Genomic DNA, 25345 nt, shown 5'->3' with positions numbered 1-25345 from the left:
TACATTTTAACACAACTCTGCATTTAAAATTTACTTTCATAATTATCTTTTTCTTTTAAAATGGAATTTAAAATATATTTCATTATTTAGTTTAGAAAGTATTTATTGATTACTCATTAATCATATATAACTCTTCAAATAGTGAATCACTAGTAAATGACAATAATAGGAAAAACACAAGGCCCGACAGATAATTCAAATGATTAGCTTTAAAAAGATCTTGGAGAAAAGCAGCTCACCAGACAGTCTACTTTTCCACAAATATAATAGCTTGTTAGAGAAATTTCCACCTCCTAAGACCTCATTTAATAAATGAACTGGCTTTTCTCAATTGCATGATAAAGGCATACAACCTGGTGATTCAATTTACCTTAATGATGATAAATTCTAAAGGTTGAAGTGCAGGTGTGTGTGTGTGTGTGTGTGTGTGTGTATTGTGTGTGTTTGGTTAAGAAGTGTCTTTACCTACACTAAAAGGACTGAATACTCATTCTAGGCTATAAACCTGTACTATTTTATTATAAAATATTAATTCTAATAAAAATTAGAAATCAGCATTAGCATAAGAAAGGAAATTGAGAGTTAGCTTAGCTTGTTGTGTTTGAGATAATATATCTATCCTATTTATGACTTCTCTGTTAGTGAAGGGTAAAATAGGGAATAGGTTAGTTGCTTTTTTTTTTTTCCATCAAAGAGGAGCCTAATACAATGAAAGAGGTAGGATAACACGGACATTTTTCCCCCCTTTACTTAGAAGGACTAAATCAATGAGAGCAGTTACAGACAGGGAGGTAAAGAAACTGAGTAGTATAAATCATGGAAAACAAAAGGGGAGACTTTTCCAGTACAAGGATTTGCCAAACACATCAAATTCAATCGATTTATTTATAGGTAATAAGGATAAAGAAACTCTATTTGTCAATAAAGAGAGCAGTGTTGAATATAAGGACAGTATTTCCATTAGAGGAATGAAGTAGAAGTTAGTATTTGAGATGTCAAGCATATAGTAAAAAATAGCAAAAAAAAAAAAATTTGCTTCTTTAAAAGTTAGGCAGTGGATGGATAGTTGGAGTTCAATAGTAAGTTAAGAAAGCCACAATAGTAAACATTGTATTCTATTGAAAAAATTATTTAAAGTTCTATTAACTCTTCAACAACAAAATGCATGGGTGTTCTTCTAGCTTCATCTTCCTCCTCATTTTACACTCAACTAATTTTTAACAATATTGAGGTCTCCGGACCATATTTAAATAGAGCAGTTAATCATGAAATAGGCTTTCATTGTCAGCATTGTATAGAATATAGGTCCTTTCAATTAATTATACTCACACGTGAATAGAAAAATTGACCAAAAAAATTTTACTTTTATCCCATTTGAAGCCTATAAGAATCTCTAACCACCCAAAATTGTGCTTTTGCAGAGAGCTACAGTAGAAATGTTGGCTTTAATTTGATTTATCCACTGTCTGACATTACCTATCGCCCTATCCTGACGTTTTCTGTGATGCTCAGATATCTTAAAAGTACTTCATTCCTAGATCAGTATTTCACCCATATAAGTCTCCGTTTGAGAGAATTTACTTTTATGTATCACTTTCTTTTAGTGTCTTTCCTCCCTGATACTCCACATCATATTTTGTATCTGTTTTGTTTCTGTTCTTAATCCTGTGGGGTTTTTTTGTTTGTTTGTTTGTTTTGTTTTGTTTTGTTTTGTTTTGTTTTTTTTACTGTGTATAGGCATTCCTAAGTTTTGGGCAACTTTGTCTCTCTCTCTCTCTTTCCCTCCCCCCCCCCTTGTTTCTATAAACTACCTCAGATACTGTCTCATTTTCAACTATTATCTTTATATAGGATAAACTCATCTCTCCTAAATCCATGTCTTTGTTTCTGACTGTATTTCTAATAGCTAGTGCCATGCTTTAGCATCACAATTTAAATTCCTTTAGCATCACAATTTAAATTCATCTTCTTGCCATAAAAATCTGCCAAGCTTCTGAATTTCCCTTTTGTAGGTTGTACCAATGATATCAGACTAGAAAACTCAGGAACATCACTGATTGCCTGTCTTCATTATCACTTATTTCTCCACCATATCCAACCAATTTCCAAATAATTTTCACACATCCATCCTTTCCTTACCAAAGTGCAAACACCCTAGTTGAAATCCTTAACGTACCTTCTACCTGGACTATTGTGATGGCTTCCTGAATGGTTTGATCATCACTCTGTTTTCCTATACCTCAGTTCTTATCAAGACCTCCCTCTGCTTAAAAACAATCATGTTCCACTGCGTACTAATACAAATTAAGGAACTGCACATCTGTACTCAATCAACCTTTCCCGATACCATCTCCCACTTCTGATGCACATTTATTATTTACTACATGTAATTTGTAATATCCCTTCTTCTCTCTGCCTCATACAGATCTACTGACATGGAGTGCCTTCTTATTTCTGTAGCTATTGATATCGCACATCTCCTTCAAATTATAAACCACATGCTCTGTTTTCCATAAAATTTTTCTTGACTTTTCTCAGAACACGGAGACCTTTCTATAATGACAGATTTTTAAAACTCTGTTTATGTGACTTAAAGCCCCCAAATCTGGGTTCAAATACAGTCTCCCAGTAGGAAAGTTTAGGGCAAGTTAAAAACTGCTTTCTCATTGGTGAAATAGGGATAATATTAATATCAATCTCATAAGACTGATACAAGAAATACATGGGGAAAGATATGTAAGCCTGCTTCTTGACATCCATGAGATAAGGGATCTTTGTTTTGCTTACTAATATATTCCAAGTGCCTTAAATGTGCCTTGCACATATTTTTAAGTGTATAATCTGTAGAATAGTATTAAAATGTTAATATTTCTAACAATAGTATTAAGATAATGGACACTATAGTTATTTACATATTGTTTTGTTTCCTTTACCAGACAATGAAGTATATCTTTCTACTAGATATTTATTGAAAACTTACAATGAAATAGATAACTATCCTGTCTCTGTTACTATTCCTGCTTTTATGTCTTCTCTTCTGGACTATGATTCTCTGCTATCTTCCTACATATTTTGGCACTAGTAGTCCATCTTTAGCCTCTTCTGACCTCATTCTGTGCACTCTTCTTTAATATTACTACTTTTGGCTCCCATAGGGTACTATGCTTCAGCCCGACATAGTCTTTCCTTGATACCACAAAGCCACTTGTCCATAGGGTCTTATTAAGAGTGTTACCGGCAGAAATTCTCATTCCCCGGATCCAAATCTCCCTCTTTCTCTTCATCACATCTCAGCTCTGATGTCATTTTCTTCAAAAAGATATACCTTAAACTCCCTAATTAATTTTAAAATTTAGTTATTTTCTTTTAATGTGTGTTATAATGAAACTCTGCCTCCGAGTTTTCAGGAATTGGATATCACATCAATATATTAGCAAACTAATGAAAAAGGCAACAGATTCTTTTCTATGTTTATAATATAATGATTCACATATAAACATATGAAAATGTGTACTCTTTTTCTAAAGCAGAGTCATATACCACAATTATTGTTTGCCTCCAGTAAGAGACATAAGTGATTCAAATATTATGATCATATTTGTGAACCCTTAAAAATAAATACAAACATTGGCATATAATAAACATGCATTAATTTAATAAATGAATATGAGTTACAGGAAGAGGAATCAGTTGCTTCTGCCTTGATCTATATAACAACATTAACAAAATACCTATTTTATGCCAGGTATTGTGGTGAATGTCTTCCATCTCAATCTGTCTTGAGAACTGGGACATAATAAATGTGTACTGGATTAACAAAAAAATACCAGATACAAGGGTGCCTAAGCCTCTGACTCTTGATTTTGGTTCAGGTCATGGTCTCAGGGTAATGAACTTGATCCCCACATTGGGCTCTGCACTGGCATGGAGACTGCTTTAGATTCTCTCTCTCCCTCTTCCTTTGCTCCCCTCCTCTGTGTACACACACACTCTCCTGCTCTAAAAAAGAAAAAAGAAAAAAGAATGCCACATACCAGAAAATGAATTCAAATAACCTTTTTACATATATACATACTATGTATGGATATGCATACTATGAAAATTATAATAACATAACCCCTAATAAAATTATTTCATTTTACCGGGAGAAAATATTTATGGAGAAAATATTTATGACTTATAAGTTTATAAATATAATATTTATATATCAAGATGAATATAATCTGTTACAAGATAATTCAGAAATAATTTATGAATATAGTTTCATATAAGGAATAAAGAAAACATGTATTTTAAGTAATCTAAATAATCATTTATAATGAAGCAGAAATATTACAATTTTTAGATAATAATAGCTAAGACAAATTATACTTATCTTATAATTTCAAAAACTTTCTTTCTAAAATATAAAATAAAAATTATTTCCCTAAGCCACCTGGAAGTCTTTTACAGCCCATTAATTAATAGTAATGTATGATTTGTTTAGTTTATTGCATTTTCCACAACTCATTAAATCTGGGCTTATATGTAGTTGTAGCCTGCTTTGGTTTCACTTGTTTTAATTACTTCTTCATGATTTAAGACAATAGCCATATGGATTCAAGTTTGTTTTTTTTTTCTTTCCCTACCTCACAGCATAGTGCTAGCTATTGCTATTCCTGTTTATATATATTTTAAAATGCAATAGTCCTTTTTGAGAATGCTACTGGTTTTTATATTATATTGCCACAGTTTGCTAATTTCACATGTTAGCAGCATCCAGGAATATCTGAGGGTAGGTACTCTAGCTTCTAGAATATTCTGAGGATGTAATTTGTAGTAAGAAGTAATGTGATCTTACAGACTTATTTAGGTGGTTTCCAAGTGGCTTGTCAGGAGTGCTCTTGCTCTAAAGTACACTTATGAGTATAGAAGCCAGTAAGCTGTCCTTTCTTTACACACTCAAAAAAAAAAAATAGGAAATGACACAGCTTAACATTTCCTTGGCACATATTACGAGTACAGAAGTTCTGGTTCCTTATCCTACATTATTAGTATTTGTTGCACTGTGCACTGGGTGTTATACGCAAGTAATGAATCATGGAACTTTTCATCAAAAACTAGGGATGTACTGTATGGTGATATAATATAATATAATATAATATAATATAATATAATATAATTAATAAAAAAAATAAAATAAAAACTTATCTTTTCATAATTGTCTATGTTATACTTAGTATAGTATTTGGTGCTTAAAATATGTGATTTTAATTCTCAGTATGATCCTGCAGGAAAACCATGTTTATTATAGTTTGCTGCTGAGAAAACTGAGGCCCAAAGAAATTGAAGTTCTTTTTCATGCTCTGTTTAAAATCTTCCCAAAACTCAGGGTGCCTCCCATCCCTGGTGGAGTTAAATTTCTTGGACACTTGGTGCTGATGCATACGCTTTGTGCCTCCTAGCCACTTGACACCACTATCAGAGCGAAGGTTCAGGAACTAGCACTAAAATTAACAAGTTTCTACTGTTCTGAGAATCAGAGTGAGGACTACTGATTTACTGCTGTGACCATTTGTGGAGGAAGTCTCACAGGGAGTTGGGTTTAGTCTGTGGGTACTAACACCATATTTTATTTCAGCTCCTTGGGCTCCTCTCCCCTGTGGACGTGTCCCTTCCCCAAGAGGCACATCGTAGTGCAGTATTTATCAACCCCTATTACAACTTCCCGTATCATCTTTATAAAAGAATATGGTTGCTTGGGGAACGAAAATTTATAGGCCACTAGGAATTGTGGAGGTATTTGGGGACTTTTATAATTTTAGTGAGCAGAAACTACTTGAGGTAACTGCCACATAGACTATATAGAATAAGGCTCCAATCCCAAAAGACCATACAGATACTTAGAAATAAACCTTGAATTCCAACACTGATCTAGGTGATTCTAAAGCTTATGTCTTTTCAACTAATTCTCACTTCAAAAGAAGTGCAATAAACATGTTACTTCTTGCAGTCAGGATCACTGTTTTTTAGATCCAAGAGCTGTAGAAAGAGACCATTCTGTTATGATCTATAGAAAAAAGACCGTCTTTCCCACTCCTAATGCTTTTTTTTTTTTTTGGCATGACAAGGAGGCAACATAAAAGTGGTGTTTTAAATAAATATGCTTTTACTGAACACCTACTATGTGCCAGTACCATGCCGGTTGCTATGGCGAAGAATTGGTATATTAGTTTTCTTTTGCTGCTGTGATAAATGACCAAAAATTTTGTTGCTGAAGTGGCACACTTTTATTACCTTACAGTTCTGTAGGCTAGTTCAACATGGGTCTCAGTGAGGAAAAATCAAGGGCGAGCAGCGCTGCATTCCTTTCTGGAAGCCCTAAAGAATAATCAGTTACCTTGTTTTTTCCAGTTTCTAGAGGCTGCCTAAATTTTTTTTGTCTTGTGACCCCTTTTCTCCATCTTCAAAACCAGCAGCATAGTATCTCTCTGCTTCCATCATCACATCTGATTCTCTTTTTCTGCCTTCCTCTATTTTTAAGAACACTATTGATTACATTGGGCCCACCTGGATAATCCAGGAAACTCTGCTTATATTAAGATCAACTGATTAGCAGCCTTAATTACAGGTAAACTTTAATTCCTTTTTTTTTTCATGTAAACTGACATATTCACAAATTCCAAGATTCAGACATGGACACTGTTGGGAGAATGTTATTCTGCCTATCACACTGAGAAGGAGGAAATCACCCAAGATATACCAGACATGGTACGCAAGAGATAACACCCAAGAAATGTACCTGAAACAATCAAAGAACAAACTATCATGTAAGAAAATATGTAATTATAACAATTATAATCATAGCTAAACCCAAAATTTGTTGAAAATTTATCATGTACCAGGCTTTTTTATATAATGATTATCTAAATTTTCAAAACAACTTTTAAAAGTAAGATGCACCAATCTTATTTTGATAAAGGTAAACAGTCTTACGCTTGCCTAGGTTCTCCCAGCTAGTAAGTATGGAAATGGGATTTAAACTTAGGTCTCTGATTTCAAAGTCTGTGCTCCAGTTTGTAAGAACATTCACATAATGAAACAGGATTTAGAGCAAGATGATTCCAAGTCAGTGCACAGCACCAAAAGGTGCAATGAGTATGTAGTTGCAGAAAAGCAGGAAGGAGGCATAAGGAGGGGGTGAAGACAAACTGTTCATCACAGGAGGTGGCAAGCAGTATAGTGTGAGGTGGGGAAGATCAACTGTAGTGGTACATGTGAAGATTTGTGCTGAGGAGGCAGACAGATAAATATTGACAGTAAAAATGAGGGAGATTTTGGCTGGTCTATAATCTCTTGAATTTGTGCTTGAATGGATAAATAAGAGGGACTCCTGTAGGTCTTAAATAAGTGAGAAAATTGATGGAATTATGTTTTAGAGACATTAGTCTGAGCAGAACAAAGGACAATTGGGAAAGAATAGATTAAAACACAAAGGCAATTTCAGTGATTTCAACACCAAATGACATGGGACTTTCAGAGTGTAGGTGACCAATAATCAAACTACAATATCCTCTTATGGAGTACCACTTGTTCCATTTATCTATAGGACATCTCAAAATTAATATTTTGAAGACTGCTCTGAACTCATAAAAAATAAGTTCCAGGGAACCTCTTAATGTTAATTTTCTCCATACTGTTTGCTAGATTTAGGCCTTAAAATGTTTATAAATTATTTTTACATACATTTGCATATCTGGATCTATGAACTCAGTGAGGCACAGTTTCATACACATTACTACGAGGGAATTAAAGCTCTGAGAAATGGTGATTTCTCGAAATCCAGTGATGATTTCAATCCTGAACTTACTGAAAAGCCTTGCCTTTATCTTCTATAGATGTTGAATAGTAATAAATATAAATAAAACTCAAAACGTTTAATATATCTTACATGAAAAAGATCCTGAGTTTTATTTCTTATGAAATTGGCATAATATTAAGCTTTAATTCTTTAAATAAGAACACTAGCAAGCATAAAATTGACCTCTTCGACTACTCCCTAAATCTCCTTTCTATCTGCCAAAATTGTTATCTTATTTCCTTCTTTATGTTCATTATAAATACATGGCTGAAATCTACTCATTTCTTTAAACTACATACCAGGAAACAGGATCACCAGTTGCAACTATCTGACAAGGCAAAATGTGAAGAATTGATAATATGTAGTCAATTGATCTAGATAGAGCAGAATATGGTGTAGACTATGACAGACTGATTTTCATAGACTTTACCTCTGCTCAGTTTGCTTCTGTATTCCAGGTATTAAATCAGATCTGTGTGGCAAAGATGATTAGAAAAGGGTAGCTACTCCCTTAGGGATCTATTTTAAAATGTTACAATTAAAATTTTCCAGGAAGTTTCAAGCAATTTTAGCCTCCTGGATGATGCACAGTATTGAGCAGCACTGTTAGCTTCAGGATGCTATCTGGAAATGGAAATGCTGATTTATCCTTGCCCCCTGCCATGTCACCTAATTGGAAGGCTCCACTCTCAGTGGTAGACACACTAATACATGATTTTGCCGGTAGAACTGGGAATAGCATAATAAATGGCTTTGTGATTGGGGATATATGCTGTGCCTATATTTGGAAGGAGAAAAGTGTTTAATTGCTCTCTAAATAAATTTGATTGCATAAATGTAGCAAGAGTAGAGAGGTGGGATTTTTTTCAACTGATAGCAAAAACTGTAATCATTTAACCTTCAGATTTATAATTCAACCGTAAGAAGTAAACTTGTCCCAGGATAAAACAATGATTTCCAAACCACCATGATCACCCCACCTTTCCATTCCTTACCCCTCACCTCCAGCCAGAGACCTTCAATATATATTTGACAACAATCATGAAATCTGAATAATGGTTCAGAAACTCTTCTATTAGAGGAAGCCATGTTTGGATATTATTAATGTAATTTGTATGTTTTAAATCTTTACTAGACATGGTAAAGTATGGCTAACCTTATAAAAAATAATAATATTTAGGGACACCTGGATGGCACAGTTGGTTAGGTGCCCCACTCTTGGTTTCAGCTCAGGTCATGCTCTCAGGGTCATGAGATTGAGCCCCGAGTAGGGACCTGCACTCAGTGTGGAGTCTGCTTAAGATTCTCTCTTCCTCTCCCTTTGTTCCTCCCCCCAGTGTGTGTGCTGCTCTCTCTCTCTCTCTCAAATAAATAAATCTTTAAAAAAGAATAATATTTATACATAATGACAAAATCAGAAATATATTATTATTATGTAAGCAAACCAAACTAATAATTTCAATCACTAAGTTTAATCAGAAGTAAACATTAAACCATGAGGAATTTTAACATAGATCTTTGGGCTAGAAAATTGAACTTATATTTCAGATGAGCTTTTACCCCAGATTTTCTTCATAATTACAGACAAATTGAAAGCTGCCTTTTGGGGGAAAACATAAAAAGCAACAAGTCCACCATAACTCTCCTCATATTTTCCCTCCTTATTAGTATGGAAAGAAGAGTGACTTATGTGTTAACCCCATATACCCTTAGAAGAAATTCAATAACTCTATTATATTTGACAAGTTTTTATCTGGTTTCTCAAACTTTAAAATGTCATAGCAAGAATATATAAATTGGAAATGAATATATTTGTAGTAATTATTTAGGTTCTTTATGGCCAACTGCATTTTCTCTTTCAGGCCTGACCTAATTGTAGTTAGAACCAGCCTGGATTGCCTTTAAATCATGGGAAGAGAGTGTAATGTCTAATTTCTTTGTAAGTAGAAATTTACTCATAATAGGACCAAAGCAATCTTAAAATTATCAAATTTAAGAAACTACCAAAAGATTTAACAATTATATGCCATTAATACTAAACCCTTGAGAACAGAACTAAAGGAAATACTCTGTAAATTCTAAATAACAGGATCAAGTTCTTGAAGGAAATACGAATACAAAAGAAAATAGTTTTCAGTTTATAGAACATTGTCAACCTACTGAATTTGTAATTAGTAAAGGATTTTAAATATCAGAGCTCTACAATTCCTTAATGAGACTGATTAAAGTACAGACCCTGGGTATTATAATCATTACTCAGAATATCTTACCATTAGCCAGCCTGGATCTGGATTGCTTAAATTACAAATAATTGCTGGTCTTAATTGCTATTAATTTAGAAGAAAAAAAAAGATTTTCTTCTTTTAAAATTGATCATTAGCCTGGTGTTAAGAGCTGGAATTTGAATCTTGATAATAATAAATGCAGAAGTGTTTCTCTTACAGCTACAACTATGCAGCACATGCTTAGTGTTAGGTACTGAGAAACATGTTTTATATGTATTTATGGTCTAGAAAACAACAGAAGGACATATACATAAATTTGAAGGGAAAGAAAATATGACAAAGAATTTTGTAGATTCATTGCCCTTTTTTCTTTCCTGGGATGGCTTTTAATTTGTCCACAAATGTAGAAACAACAACATCAAAGCCAGAAAAAAATCCAGTTGGAGTTGTTTTTCTCATCAAGAGGTTTATGTCTAAATACTTGATGTTTACTTATCATCAAATCCAGTTGTTGAAATTATTAGTTTGGTCGGTTTATACAGTAATGTAATCAATATATTTCTGATATGGTCATGATGTATAAATACTTTTCTTTATATATTTAAATATAAATATAATGTTGTTATGAAAGACGACAGATTAATATCATTAAATAAATTATTTAAAGTGCGATTCAATTAACTAAAGAATGATTCATAGTACTTAAAGGAAAATAAATTTGAAACTATGGTTACACACAGTAAAGTAAGATAAAACAAATTTTAAAGGACATACTCACGAGTACATTCTGCTTGTACTTCTCATTAGACTGTCATCTGCACAGCCGCCAAAGTTGTAATAGTTTTGAAATACACCAAAGTATTTTATTACGTCCAAAGTCTCCACTCATCTTTATAGCAAGTGATTCTAGTATTTACCAATAAAACCTGCTGATATACAAATACACTGCAGAATGAGAACGTAACTAAAAACTTAGCTTTTGTTTCTTGGCAACAAATATGCAAATATGTTTGGTGACGAAGTTCATCCACCTGAGTTATTTTTTATTTCCAATAAAATCACTGTAGTATGTATTTGATTTATAAATTTCTATTCTGATTCCAAAGGCACAGCTTTTAATGAAAATATGTAAAACAAAAATAGCCATGACCTGTAATATTAAAGTTAAAATGTTAAACACCTATTTGAAAGGAAATTTCTACCTTCATGCCCTAATGACAGCTGAGTTCGCTAAACAAGTGTAAGTAAAATATATCACATTTGAAGAAATCTTACAGAAAAAAAAGAGTCCTGCCCCTCAGTTCTCTGAAGATGGCATCCGTAAACTACGATCAGTAGATTTTATGTAGTAACATGTACCAGTTTCTCAAAACATTCAACTTAAAGATTTATCTCTACTTTGATGTCTATCATATGACTCTTTTCTTTTTTTTTTTTTTTAAGATTTTATTTATTTATTTGACACAGAGAGAGAGACAGCCAGGGAGAGAGGGAATACAAGCAGGGGGAGTGGGAGAGGAAGAAGCAGGCTCCCATCAGAGAAGCCTGATGTGGGGCTCGATCCCAGAATGCTGGCTGGGATCACGCCCTGAGCCGAAGGCAGATGCTTAACGACTGAGCCACCCAGGCTCCCCTATCATATGACTCTTTTCTTAACATTCTCTTTAATTATGCAATAATTAAAAATTATTGCATATTTGAGATTAAATACTTTCATAAAAATAAAAAATGAAAGTATTTACACATAACAAAGGCTATACTAATGAACAATGTAGCCAAGCTTAAAAGTATATTTTCATAATAAGCTATGTCAATTTGATATTTTATTTTATGATTAAATCTATAAACTACAATATAGGCCCAAAGACAACAAAGAACTTTATAACAATGCATCATTATAAAGCAAATATCTTTGTAACTATCACCCAGGACAAGAACTAGAACCTTATTGGTGATTACAGAAACTGCCCCATTGCAATCTCAAACCTCTGTCTGCACATAAATGACCATTACCATGAATTTAAGGAATTAAGGAATTGTTAATTCCTTGAGTTAATTTAGTTTTATCACCCCTGTGATCATCCCTATAGTTTGCTTTTGTACATCTTTTAAAAATATATGTCTTTTTAATTCTCTCTTTATCCCTTTCCTTTCCTTACAACTCATCTGTTGAAGAATCTAGGTAATTTGACCTGTAGAGTTTCCTACAGACTGGAGTTTTCTGATTGTACATTCATGGTACAGTGCAACATGTTGCTGCATCTTCTGTATTTTCACAAATTGCCAGCTGGATCCAGAGGCTTGATCAGACTCAAGTTTGGTCCCTCTGAAGACAGGAGTACACTCTCTTTGGAGGTAGACAATGTTTGGTAGTCCTTTTTGTGATGTTAGTAGCTATCGATGGATAATGTCTATATCCATTAATACATAGGGTTTGCAAAATGAGAATATTCTAGATCTGTCATTTATATTTCAGTTGTTAGTTGGAATGCTTTAATGAATAGACACTTCCTCCTTATCTGCTATTAGGTCACCTAGTGGTAGAATTCATACAGAAAAAGCTGGACAAATGCTTGATTCTTTGTCTTTATTTACCAGTTTCCAAGTTAACAAATTGTTCTCTTTCATTTTTGAAGATAAACAATTAGTCTTTTGATAACAAAAGAAATCATAAATTTAAACATATTGGTAAAGTTCAGTCAATTGCCATTATTTCTTGAAATTTGAATATTCCTGTTTTAGCTAGTGGAAGTCCCTTCAAGATGGCTCTTGGTATCTTTCAGTTTGATCCTAATGACGACCATCTGGTGTGACAAGCTCCAGATTTAGAGTTGATCATTTCTCCTAGAACCCCTAGTTTTTTTTTTTTTAAACTGGGAAATGATATATCAAGAGCACAGGTTACCAAAAGTGCTCATTGCTACACTATTATTAAGAATAAAATATCTCATTAGTAGATCATACTAATACTTACAATCTGAATCCAGGATTATAGTGCTTTTTACTTCTCCTTTTCAGAACAATAGTATCTCCTTTCTTCCATATTAAGAACCATGGTTCTTACTACTAAGGATGGTAGAATTAGAATATCTCCTAATTATTCATTTACTTTATCTGATATTATGCAGATGAGGCTCTGAATAACAATACTATGGCAAATCACAAATAAGAGAATATTTTTTTTCATATACTGGTTTGATTTTGGTTTGATTCATATATTTGTTTGAACTAGATTTTTTCATATACTAAAAGTTGATTATCAGAGGACTTTCTAGATTTGAGTGAAGAAAAGTAACAAACTATCAATTTTATTCTATTTGATGATTTCTGAGTAATGGAAAAGTCATACATTTTCCCATAGCAATAAGGAATTAAAAACTATAAAATGTGGGGCGCCTGGGTAGTGCAGTCGTTAAGCGTCTGCCTTTGGCTCAGGGCGTGATCCCGGCGTTCCGGGATCGAGTCCCACATCGGGGTCCTCTGCTGGGAGCCTGCTTCTTCATCTCCGACTCCCCCTGCTGTGTTCCCTCTCTCACTGGCTGTCTCTCTGTCACATAAATAAATAAAATCTTTAAAAAAAAAAACCTATAAAATGTGTATGTTCCTAGTTTCAACTGCACTATAGTCTTACAACTCCAGCCAAACCTCAGCTTCCTCAGATATATGTATTTCTCTTATCTCTCACATTATCTTAGACATTCTCAAAACACTATATCTAGTACTTAACGCATTTGTAATAACTCATTCCAAGTCACCTCACTAAAAGCCTGTGAACTCAGACCTATCTTTCCAGAGTACATACTCAGTACACACCTGTTGAATGAATGACTGATTGAATGAAGCAGCGTCCTCATTTTTAAAATAAATGTTAAAAATATTACTTTAGATTTATATTTAACAAGCATCATTACACAAAGACTTTTGTATATTCCTATATACAAATATACAATATTTATAAAGTGATTTTTCACTTCAGAAAAATAAATCACAAAGTGTAACGTAGTTCTTATTTATTTCAATTAACGCTATTCCCTTCCATTCCTCCAGGCTGGACATTAGTAATGTATCACCCTGACAAAATTATAAAGAATGAAGACTCCATGTTATCCCTCACTGAAATACAGCTAAGAAGTTTTGATACCCTTCTTCTGGTTTTAATATGCATAGTTGTTATTGTCTAGCCTTTTTTTTTTTTTACCTTTTTTGTTTTTAGAGAGAGTGAGAGAGAGAGAGAGTGTGTGCACATGCATGGGGCATGGGAGGTTGTGGTGGGGAAGGGGCAGAGGGAGAGGGAGAGAGAGAATCTTAAGCAGGCTCCACACCCAGTGTGGAGCTGGAGACAGGGCTCAATCTCACAACCCTGAGATTGTGACCTGAGCAGAAATCAAGAGTCCAGTGCTTAAACAACTGAGCCACCCAGGTGCTCCTAGCCTACCTTCTAACTTTAACTGAGCTGAGCTATTCCAGTATCATGCAGCCAATATCCATACAAAATGTCCTAACCTATAAATTGTTCAGGGTTCACATTGGAACCCCATTGCATTGGCTTCTTTTGCAGGCTTTCCAGACCTGTTATTAGTACCCTCAATTCCTAACTTCTCACTCTGTCCCCTAATTATGCCTTTATACTCATCTCTGACATCGGATGATTGATTTTGTTCTAATCCCGACTCTGGTCCTCCTGAGTAATTGTGCTTAGTTCACAGACTGTGGTCCTCTCCTCTGCTTCAGGGAACACTTGGTCTTTTTTTTTTTAAAGATTTTATTTATTTATTTGACAGAGATAGAGACAGCCAGTGAGAGAGGGAACACAAGCAGGGGGAATGGGAGAGGAAGAAGCAGGGTTCCAGCGGAGGAGCCTGATGTGGGGCTCGATCCCAGAACGCCAGGATCATGCCCTGAGCCGAAGGCAGACGCTTAATGACTGAGCCACCCAGGCGCCCCAGGGACCACTTGGTCTTTATTCAGCTTCATCCTCAAGATCCAACCACATTGTACTTAGGGCTAGGGCCTCAGTTGCATTAGGAGTATAATGAAGAAATGGTCTCAATACACGTATATTTAAATTGAACTATACAATAAACATGAGATGTTCAAACTTCTTGATCCAGGTATCAGATGAATAATTGAGCCTCCTTGAAAGACTGCCATATAAGAGTTAAAAATGAAACATTTTATAAGTGTAGCATTTTATAACTTAGCAAATCTTGTAATATATATTATTTCAGTGCCCCTGAAACTTGTAGTCCTGAACACTGAAGATTATTCAGTGTTATACAGAATTAATGAGATTCAAACATTAGTAATTTTCGAAGATCACACAGAATTTAAGTGCAAGCATGTGACTGAATCTCATCATCTTATTCCTACATCAAGTCATAAATTTCATTATTTCATCACCAATTGTATAATAATGACCAAACTTCTTAACTTTTACATGCCTCAGTTTCTTTTATCCTGTTAAATGATTTTCTCTCTCAAAGTGAGATAACTATGTAAATTGCTTTGAACTCCTAAGGGGGGAATAAAAGATGTAGGAGTGGTAATTAGATGCCATGGTATTATAGATGCTTTTAAATAGAGTTGAAAGGTTCATGGAATAAAATTCTTCCCATATTTTCATTAATATGAATTTTAATACCCTTTGGAAGTTAACCTGGAAAGTGTTTTCCTTTTTTTATAATACAAAAAGAACCTTATTCTCATTGACTCTGAAATTCTTTATAGCAGAAAATACTCAAGTTTCATGAAACCCAAAGGATATGCAATCATTTAAACAGACTGTTTTGCCAGTGGACATATCTATCTTTAAATGAACTTCTCAGCCAGGCCACATAGGGAATAAAAACCTAGTGTTTCAAAGCCATTGGAAATTTTGTTTCTGAATTCAGGTCCACTGGATCAACAGTGGTATGCCCAAGTAGAAACTAGTTCTGCTCATTTATTCTGCCTTTTGAACTTACCAAAACCAAGTTATCTGCTTCTAAATGACAGACAAATTTCTTTCTGTGGCTTTGAAGCATTAAAAAAAATCTAAATACAAAGTAATTTTATATTTGCATTTGTAATCAACCATTTAGAATGAGTTAATTTTTTATGTCTATCTTTTAATGATCTTTAATTATTTTTAATGGGGACAGTTTTACTTTACCAATGTATAGGTAGGGCATTTTTCACATAGCCAAGTCTTACTTAGTTGCTTAAAATTACATGCCATACTAGTATACAATTCTGCAAAGTTTTATACAGTATAATATTTGTGTTTGCATTTTGGACTTCAATCCATCTATATATTAAAATCTCAGGACAATTAAATCTGTCCATATTGCCTATTGACTTTATAAATAATGTCAGTAAAATATGAATTTATTTCAGCATTTGCTATCAAGAGTTTCTAGTATATTCACAAAATTCTCATCTTCCATTTTATTACTTTGAAGGGTAGCATTCTGTGATACTACGTGGTAATGACCTTCATATTGTGCAGTCTACTCCAAAGCAGGCTACCTTAATCATTGCTTATTAAGAAATTTCAAAGTCCCATATAAATTATTTTCTGTTAAACAAGGATACATTATACACTGCACCCAAATATGATGGCATTTAGAATCATAAAGCAGAAAGGAACTTTGAGATGATTTCTTCCAACCCTCTCTTTTAGAGGTAAGCAACCTTAGATCTACAAAATAAAGTCTTTTTTAAGATGACAGAACTGACTGGTGAGACCTCTGAGATTAGAGTTAAATCTCCCGGTTCCTATTCTTGTCTACTTTCTGCTTTTTTTATTTATTTTTTAATTTTTTTACACTGCTTATCTTATGTGTTTATTGTAAAAGATAGATGAGCTGATTTTCTTTAATTAAGAGAAAGTTACTAATGACATGGGGGAAAATAATCAAAAGCAGGGTGAATTATTACTACACAACTTGGAATTTTTCAAATTCTAAACAACAATGCAGTCTAGTGATGACTTGTATATAATAAGTAAGAGTATGCATTTAAAAGAACAAAGAAAAATGATTTTAAAAACCCCAACACTTTAAAGAAACACATTTCTTCCCTGAACCAATATTTTTGTTAGAATTATTTGAGAAAATACTTCCAGAAAGTGCTGGTGATGATTTCTGATAAAGCAGTGGGGAAAAGCAGGGCCCTTGCTAAAAAAGAGCAAGGAAGTATTCGTAAGCAGAAAGTTAAAAAAAAAATACTTGTGTGAAACCTCTTCTGCCCTGTCATTATAAAATTCAATTTTCCTTGGTACTGATGAAATATGTCACCAGACCACATAGTACACATTGGCAGCTTTTAGGAGTTGTTGGGAATTTTGAAATTGGACAGGACAGATAAACACAGATGAAACCTGACACCATCTAGAGACTTAGATGCTGCAGATTTAAGAAACTTCTATCAGCATTATTTCTACACACAGACTTGGCAGAAACTATTTTTTACTTTTTTTTTTAACTTCTGGCTCTGTGTCCTAAATTTTTAAAAATACTACTATTTACCACTTATTGAGTTTATTTATGTGCTAGACAGATGTTAAATACTTTGAACACATCATTCGATGTGACGCTCATGACCCCTTTACATGAACTGGTGGAAATTATATATTAGAGTGAATTATATGGATGAAAGAGGTTAAGAAGCTGGCCTGAGAGCTATAGTAAGTGGTGGAACTCAGACTGGGTACTCAGTACACCTGGCAGAAGTCTGTGGTCTTATGGACACCACAGTGCTGCACATGAGCAAGAACTGGATACTTGTTTTCAGAAGAAGCAAGATTCATTTGCTTAAATATTTGACTTTCCTAAAGATGAAAAGTAAACAAAACCAAAACTAATTGCAGTATGGGAGAACTTCTCTCGGTGTGACATAGGCTCCCTACTGGCCAGCCACTTTTCCTCTTCTTTTTACTGTTGTTAAATTCATGCACAGTTGAAGAAGTAGACTATACTTGTTTATATGTTACATTTCCCCACATATACATAGCATGTGTTTATTAATATCTCAGATATGATCAGTGAAGTCACTGAAATATTTTCAATTGTGGAAAATTATTAGCTTAAAATATAAATGGATGAGATAAGACATTAATATTGTCATCGTTCTATTGGCTATTTTCCTCTAAGAATGTTAGAAATATTTACAGAAATATGTGGCTAACAATTGTTTCTGCAATACTACTTATGGAATGAGAAAATTAAATGTAAATACTAAGATGAATCATTCTTTTCCACTCCATTCATATTCTTTTCACTCATAAACTAAAACACAAGACTGGCACTATAAGTGACATAATATAAATTAAAATAAAATCCAAAGTCTTTCAGAGTTAATGGAATCCTTACTTCATGCCAGAAGCATGTCTGCAGAGAATATTTGAGCTGTTTACTCGATTTTATAAAAAACTGAAATTGAGGACTTATAAAAATAAACAACAACATCTTGTACAATATCATGAATTGGCTTTGACCTTTGCAAAATATTGTTCTCTAGTTCTGACAAATAATCATTTGTTTAAATCACCTTCTCAGTCAAGAATTACAAAGACATTATTACACAATATTAAGAATAATATAATTGTCATTTCTGTTTAAGTATGGAAAATGTTATTTCAGAGATTGTAAAAAATTACATCTATCATTTCAACCATCTATTTATGACGGAGCACAGGGAAACTTTGTGACTTTCTTTAATATTAAAAGAGAAAAGAAAAAATAGAAAAAATTAAAATATAAATAAAATAGAGTCACTCTTTGAAGCAAAACTTATAAAGTGCACCTAAAGTTGTCATGCTTCATTAGGAGCTACTCAGTAAGAAAATTAAGACCAACTATGAAGATATTAATTGACTTTAAGAGATGCAAGCTAGTTTTAATTAAAACTGGCAGTAATTATTTAGCACACATCTGTGACTTAGCTGAAATTCTGACAGATTGAGCAACAGCATGAATATGGCCATATTCTTGGAATTGTTGTAGGTATGATGAGTGAGATCTCCCTTGTGCTGAAGGCAGTCTAGAAACAAAAGCTGCCAGAAGACACGTATTTGATCTATATACTACAGACACAATAATATAGGAACCACACAGTACATGAAACTGTTTTTGTGTTCCAACAGTTAAATTATAATGATTATACAAAATTCCTGCTCCAAATTTTTAAAAACTATAGCTAGAAAGGAGAATGTTTCTTGGTCTTTATGAAATGATTTATGTGTGTTATTTATGTTTTTTTACATGGGAGAGCTCTGGCGTATATCCCAGGGAAAGGCACTTTTATTCTACCCTTAGTTATACATTTTTTTAAATTCATTGCTTCAATCTATTATTACGAATTACAGATCATTGCTTTCATATCAGTAGTGTAGATTATGTCAAAAGGAATGTAAGTGCTATTAGAAAAAAAGAAAAGCTTGACTCCTCAGGTAGTGTATACTGATTACAATGTCATTATTTTTAAAGGAAAATAAAGGGGAAAGCTTGCTTGGGAAGTGCTATGTATAAACTAAATCTGTGCTGAGGCAATGATTTTTGTACTGGTACAGAAGCTGCTGGTGTTAGGTTTTGGGTCATTACTGTGATTTGTAGCAAAGGCAGATCCCTCTCCAGCCATGTATTTCAGAGTTTGTAGTTTATTCAGCAGACTACTGAGAGTTGCATAGCATTGTCTGATAACATTCCACAGCTCACCAGTAAGTTCCTCCTAGCTCATCTCGTTCATCACAGCAGATCACAGTCCTAGCTATTACTGGGGATCAAGTATAGCACCGAGTTTATCACCACGCTGGTGAACCTGAATGGGGACACAATACCCTGACAGATGGGCCCAGATAGTACAGTTTAGAACTGAAATTGTACATAAGCATACAATCTGAGACAAAGCCATTATGAATGGCTTAGCCTATTTTAGTGAAAATGATAGAGAGACTGTGAAGCCCCTAGACAAAATGCTAATAATGTCTATTGCTGAAAATAATATTAACTGCAAAATGACTTTGTACATAGATCACACCCTTAACAGTCATAGCCTATATTTTAGATATTTAGATACACTTCTGAGAAGCTCTCGAATGAAAAGATACAATAAATATAATTAAATATAATTAATGTTGATCTTACATGAAGGTGGACAAAGCTCTAAAAGTACACTCCCCATAAGCCACTCACCCCCCTACAAAAAAAGGAAGAAGTAGCACTTTGCTAAAAACAAGAGCTGTGAACAGTGAGCACCCAATAAAGGAGATCTGGCTTAATTGGAAATGCCGTTATATGCCAGTAATATGTTCAGACCTTAGTTATCGCCCAGCAGCAAGACTTTCTGAATAAATCTCAAAACAACGTTGAGAAAGAGAAATCTATAACATTTGTTCCTGGATAAGGGGAACCTAAAGAGAATGATTGACCCAGATCCAGCTTCTTTATAAACATGCTCATGTCCTTACTATCAGAAAGGAAATGGAGAGTCCTTATCAAAACAACAACAACAACAAAATCTCTAATCAGGATGTACCTGATCTTTCTAAAGGATTATCCACCATGACCAAGTAGGATTCATTCCTGGGATGCAAGGGTGGTTCAACATTCGCAAATCAATCAGTGTCTTAGATTTTATCCAGAAGGAAAAATTCAAAAATCAAATGATTCTCTCAATAGATGCAAAAAAAGGTTTTGACAAAATACAGCATCCTTTCCTGATTAAAACCCTTCAGAGTGTAGGGATAGAGGGTACATTCCTCAATCTCATAAAAACCATCTATGAAAAGCCTACAGCAAATATCATTCTCAATGGGGAAAAGCTGGAAGCCTTTCCTTTAAGATCAGGAACACGACAAGGATGCCCACTCTCACCACTATTATTCAACATAGTACTGGAAGTCCTTGCAATAGCAATCAGGCAACAAAAAAGGATAAAACGTATCCAAATGAGCAAAGAAGAAGTAAAACTGTCTCTCTTCGCAGATGACATGATACTCTATATGGAAAACCCAAAAGAATCCACTCCCAAACTATTAGAAGTTATAGAGCAATTCAGTAATGTGGCGGGATACAAAATCAATGCTCAGAAATCAGTTGCATTTCTATACACGAATAACGAGACCGAAGAAAGAGAAATTAGGGAATCCATCCCGTTTACAATAGCACCAAAAACCATACGTTACCTTGGAATTAACTTAACCAGAGACTTAAAGGATCTATATTCTAGAAACTATAAATCACTCTTGAAAGACATTGAAGAAGACACAAAAAGATGGAGAAATATTCCATGCTCATGGATCAGTAGAATTAACATAGTTAAAATGTCCATGCTACCCAGAGTAATCTACACTTTCAATGCTATCCCGATCAAAATACCAATGACAGTTTTCAAAAACTGGAACAAATAGTCCTTAAATTTGTATGGAACCAGAAAAGGCCCCGAATCGCCAAGGAACTGTTGAAAAGGAAAAACAAAGCTGGGGGCATCACAATGCCGGATTTCGAGCTGTACTACAAAGCTGTGATCACAAAGACAGCATGGTACTGGCACAAAAACAGACACATAGACCAATGGAACAGAATAGAGAACCCAGAAATGGACCCTCGGCTCTTTGGGCAACTAATCTTTGATAAAGCAGGAAAAAACATCCGGTGGAAAAAAGACAGTCTCTTCAATAAATGGTGCTGGGAAAATTGGACAGCTACATGCAAAAGAATGAAACTTGACCACTATCTCACACCATACACAAAAATAAACTCCAAATGGATGAAAGACCTCGATGTGAGACAGGAATCCATCAAAATTCTAGAGGAGAACATAGGCAGCAACCTCTACGACATCGGCCAAAGCAACCTTTTTCATGACACATCCCCAAAGGCAAGAGAAACAAAAGATAAAATGAATTTATGGGACTTCATCAAGATTAAAAGTTTCTGCACAGCCAAGGAAACAGTCAGAAAAACTAAGAGGCAGCCCACGGAATGGGAGAATATATTTGCAAATGACACTACAGATAAAAGACTGGTATCCAAGATCTACAAAGAACTTCTCAAACTCAATACATGAGAAACAAATAAAAAAATCAAAAAATGGGCAGAAGATATGAACAGACACTTTTCCAATGATGACATACAAACGGCTAACAGACACATGAAAAAATGATCAAAATCATTAGCCATCAAGGAAATTCAAATCAAAATCACAGTAAGATACCACCTTACGCCAGTTAGAATGGCGAGAAGGGCCATATTCACCCCAATGTTCATAGCAGCATTATCCACAATAGCTAAATCATGGAAGGAGCAGAGATGCCCTTCAACAGACGACTGGATTAAGAAGTTGTGGTCCATATATACAATGGAATATTACTCAGCTATCGGAAAGAACGAGTTCTCAACATTTGCTGCAACATGGATGGACTGGTGGAGATGATGCTAAGTGAAATAAGTCTAACAGAGAAATACAATTATCATATGATTTCTCTCATCTATGGAACATAAGAACTAGGAAGATCGGTAGGGGAAGAAAGGGATAAAGAAAGGGGGGGTAATCAGAATGGGGAATGAAGCATGAGAGACTATGGACTCTGAAAAACAAACTGAGGGCTTCAGAGGGGAGGGGGGTGGGGGAATGGGATAGACTGGTGATGGTTAGTAAGGAGGGCACGTATTGCATGGTGCACTGGGTGTTATACGCAACTAATGAATCATCGAACTTTACATCAGAAACCAGGGATGTACTGCATGGTGACTAACAGAATATAATAAAAAAACATTAAAAGAAAAGAAATCTTTACAAATCCCCCCCCCCCCGCCAAAAAAATAGCTGTCAGCCTAGAATTGTATGCTCAGAAAAATGATCTGTCAAGAGCGGAGTTTTAAAAAAGACTTTGCAACTAAACATAACTACCTACTGTTTACTTGTGGGCTGCACCCACTAACTTCCTTCCAAAATTACAGTATGAAAAGAGGAGGTAAAATGCGTAACTTTACAGAGGAAAAGCCTGACAAACACTACCTCAACCAGGAGATCAAAGGCAACAGCAGTGAAAAGTCATGGTGATAACATGTACACTTGACATGCTGTGATCAAATGGCAATTTAGCGTTGTGGTCTCCTTCCTCAAAACCCATAACCCCATCTTGAAATGAGAAAAACATCAGACAAATCCCAATTGAGGGACATTCTTAAAATACCTGACCCATGTTCTTCAAAATTGTCAAGGCCATCAAAAAACGAAAGTCTGAAAAATTCTCAAAGCCAAGAGGAGCATAAGGAGACACGACAACAATGTAATGTGGTGTCCTGGATGGAGTCTTGGAACAGGAAAAGCACATTAAGTAAAAACTAAGAAAATCTTTTAAAAATATGGATTTTACTTAATAATAATTTACAAATATTAGTTCATTAAGGGTGAAAGCATATCATACCTATGTCAGATACTGATAATACTGAGCACGAAATATATGGAAATATATGGAAACTTTCTTTGCAAGCATCTCAACTTTTCTGTAAATTTCAAAGTGTTCTAAAATAATTTTAAAAAATAATTTTTAAAAATGAAATTTTATATATATATATATATATATGCGCTAAATACATAGTATGGGCATTAAGTGCTATGTTCAGAGGAGGACTAATCTTTCCAGCTGGCAGTACTGGCAAAATTTACCAGAGATGTTGAGGACTGAGCTCAGCATTAGAAGCTGTAAGTTAACCACCTCACAGGGATTTCCATTGTAACAGCTCTTCCATTTAGTAACTCTTGACCATCGGAAGTCTGTTAGGTACCACATTTTCATTGTGGCATTTCTAATATGAGCAAGGAATGTTAAGGTGCCACTTTTCTGTCCTAACTACATATCAAGACACTCTTATGAAAAATAGAAGTCACACTTACTTGGCATTATTATAATATTGCAACCTAACAAGTGAATATGAAAATAAAAGCTGGATAATGTGGACTACATCAAGAAAGATGCTGAAATTAGTTATTTCTCTTCTGACCGAAACTTAAGAAAATTTAGCAAAAATAATACTCTTTGCTTATTGATAGCATTACACTAATATATTGCTTTATTCAACAAACATTTATTGAGCACCCACCATACGTCTGAAAGGGTATAGAGCAGATAATAAGATAACTGAGGAATCTCTCACAAGCACTAGCTCCAGTGTTGTCAGCAGTGTGTTGCAGTAAGGACACAATGAGACATTGACCAACACACTAGATTCTTTCTGGTTCATAAATAGCTTGGATCTGATGATTTGTCTTCACTAAAATGACAATATGCTAGTATATATTCTGATAATATAATTAGCACCATTCTTTTCATTTCTTCACATTAAACTATCCAATATCCCATTGTTTTTACATGTTTCTCTGGCATATAATTGTGTGTGTGCATATAAAAATATTTATATATAAAGATTTTGTAATTGACTTAGCTAGAGCAGATACTACATTTCTAGAAATTATGTCTGGCTTTACACAATTTAAACATTTGAGGCTAAGGAGTTTCAGGCACTATTTTTACTAAAATAGTTTCAGGTACTGACTATCTATAGTCGGTTAAGCAACTGCTCAGGTCACAATCCCAGAGTCCAGGCTCAGCAGGAAGTCTGCCTCTCCTTCTGCCTCTGCTTCTCTCCCCCCCGCCCACCTCAGGTACATAAATAAAATCTTAAAAAAATAAATAATAAATATATAAATAAAATGGTTTCACAATCACAATAGAATGCCAAAACCTGCCATTTATAAGAAAGGCGGAAAATTATGAGGAGTAAACACGCAGAATTAAAGGTGCAGACTGAAGAGAAAGACAAGGAGATGAAAATGAGGGAGAAAATTACTGATAAGAAGGAGACGGTTAATCTAAGAACCAAAGAGAAATCAAAACGAAAACTGAAATGATTATCTCAGACAAACTGAGGTAAGCTTCTAAATTGAACAAAAGGAGCTAAATATGTAGATCATATTGGGTTCATAATATTCTGTGGAAAATAATGAATAAAGATCTATAATTTGACACATCATGGCAATTTTAATAACAACGATGAAGCTATAACTATTTCATTGAAAAAAATTTTAAAAATCCATTTGACCCCAGTCTTTTCTTCTACACACTAAATGCTAAATAATAATGAATAATGTCCCACTTTTTGAGGAAAGTATGAACAAAGAAATATAAATTATGGAAGTTGATATTCATATCTGAATGTGACAACAGGATACCGCTGTTGTGAAAAGTTCTAAGAAGAGATATCACATACATGCATTTGAAGATCAAGAGAAGAAT

The 25345-nt window shown here is 34.2% G+C and overlaps 1 protein-coding gene and 1 pseudogene across 1 annotated transcript in view; one reads left to right on the top strand and one right to left on the bottom strand.

The window, feature by feature from the left end:
- Positions 1 to 25345, top strand: part of CNTN5 (contactin 5) — a gene marked incomplete at its 5' end in the record, with an annotated part of 603858 nt that overhangs the window by 42287 nt on the left and 536226 nt on the right. The gene's annotated exons all lie outside the window — the stretch shown is intronic.
- Positions 1 to 25345, bottom strand: part of LOC103660730 — a 40380-nt pseudogene that overhangs the window by 1338 nt on the left and 13697 nt on the right.

Source organism: Ursus maritimus, unplaced genomic scaffold (genome assembly GCF_017311325.1).
Source record: "Ursus maritimus isolate PB19 unplaced genomic scaffold, ASM1731132v1 scaffold_16, whole genome shotgun sequence".
NCBI lineage: Eukaryota > Metazoa > Chordata > Mammalia > Carnivora > Ursidae > Ursus > Ursus maritimus.
Note: the sequence above shows the minus strand (reverse complement) of the source record. Positions and strands in the feature narration are given on the sequence as shown.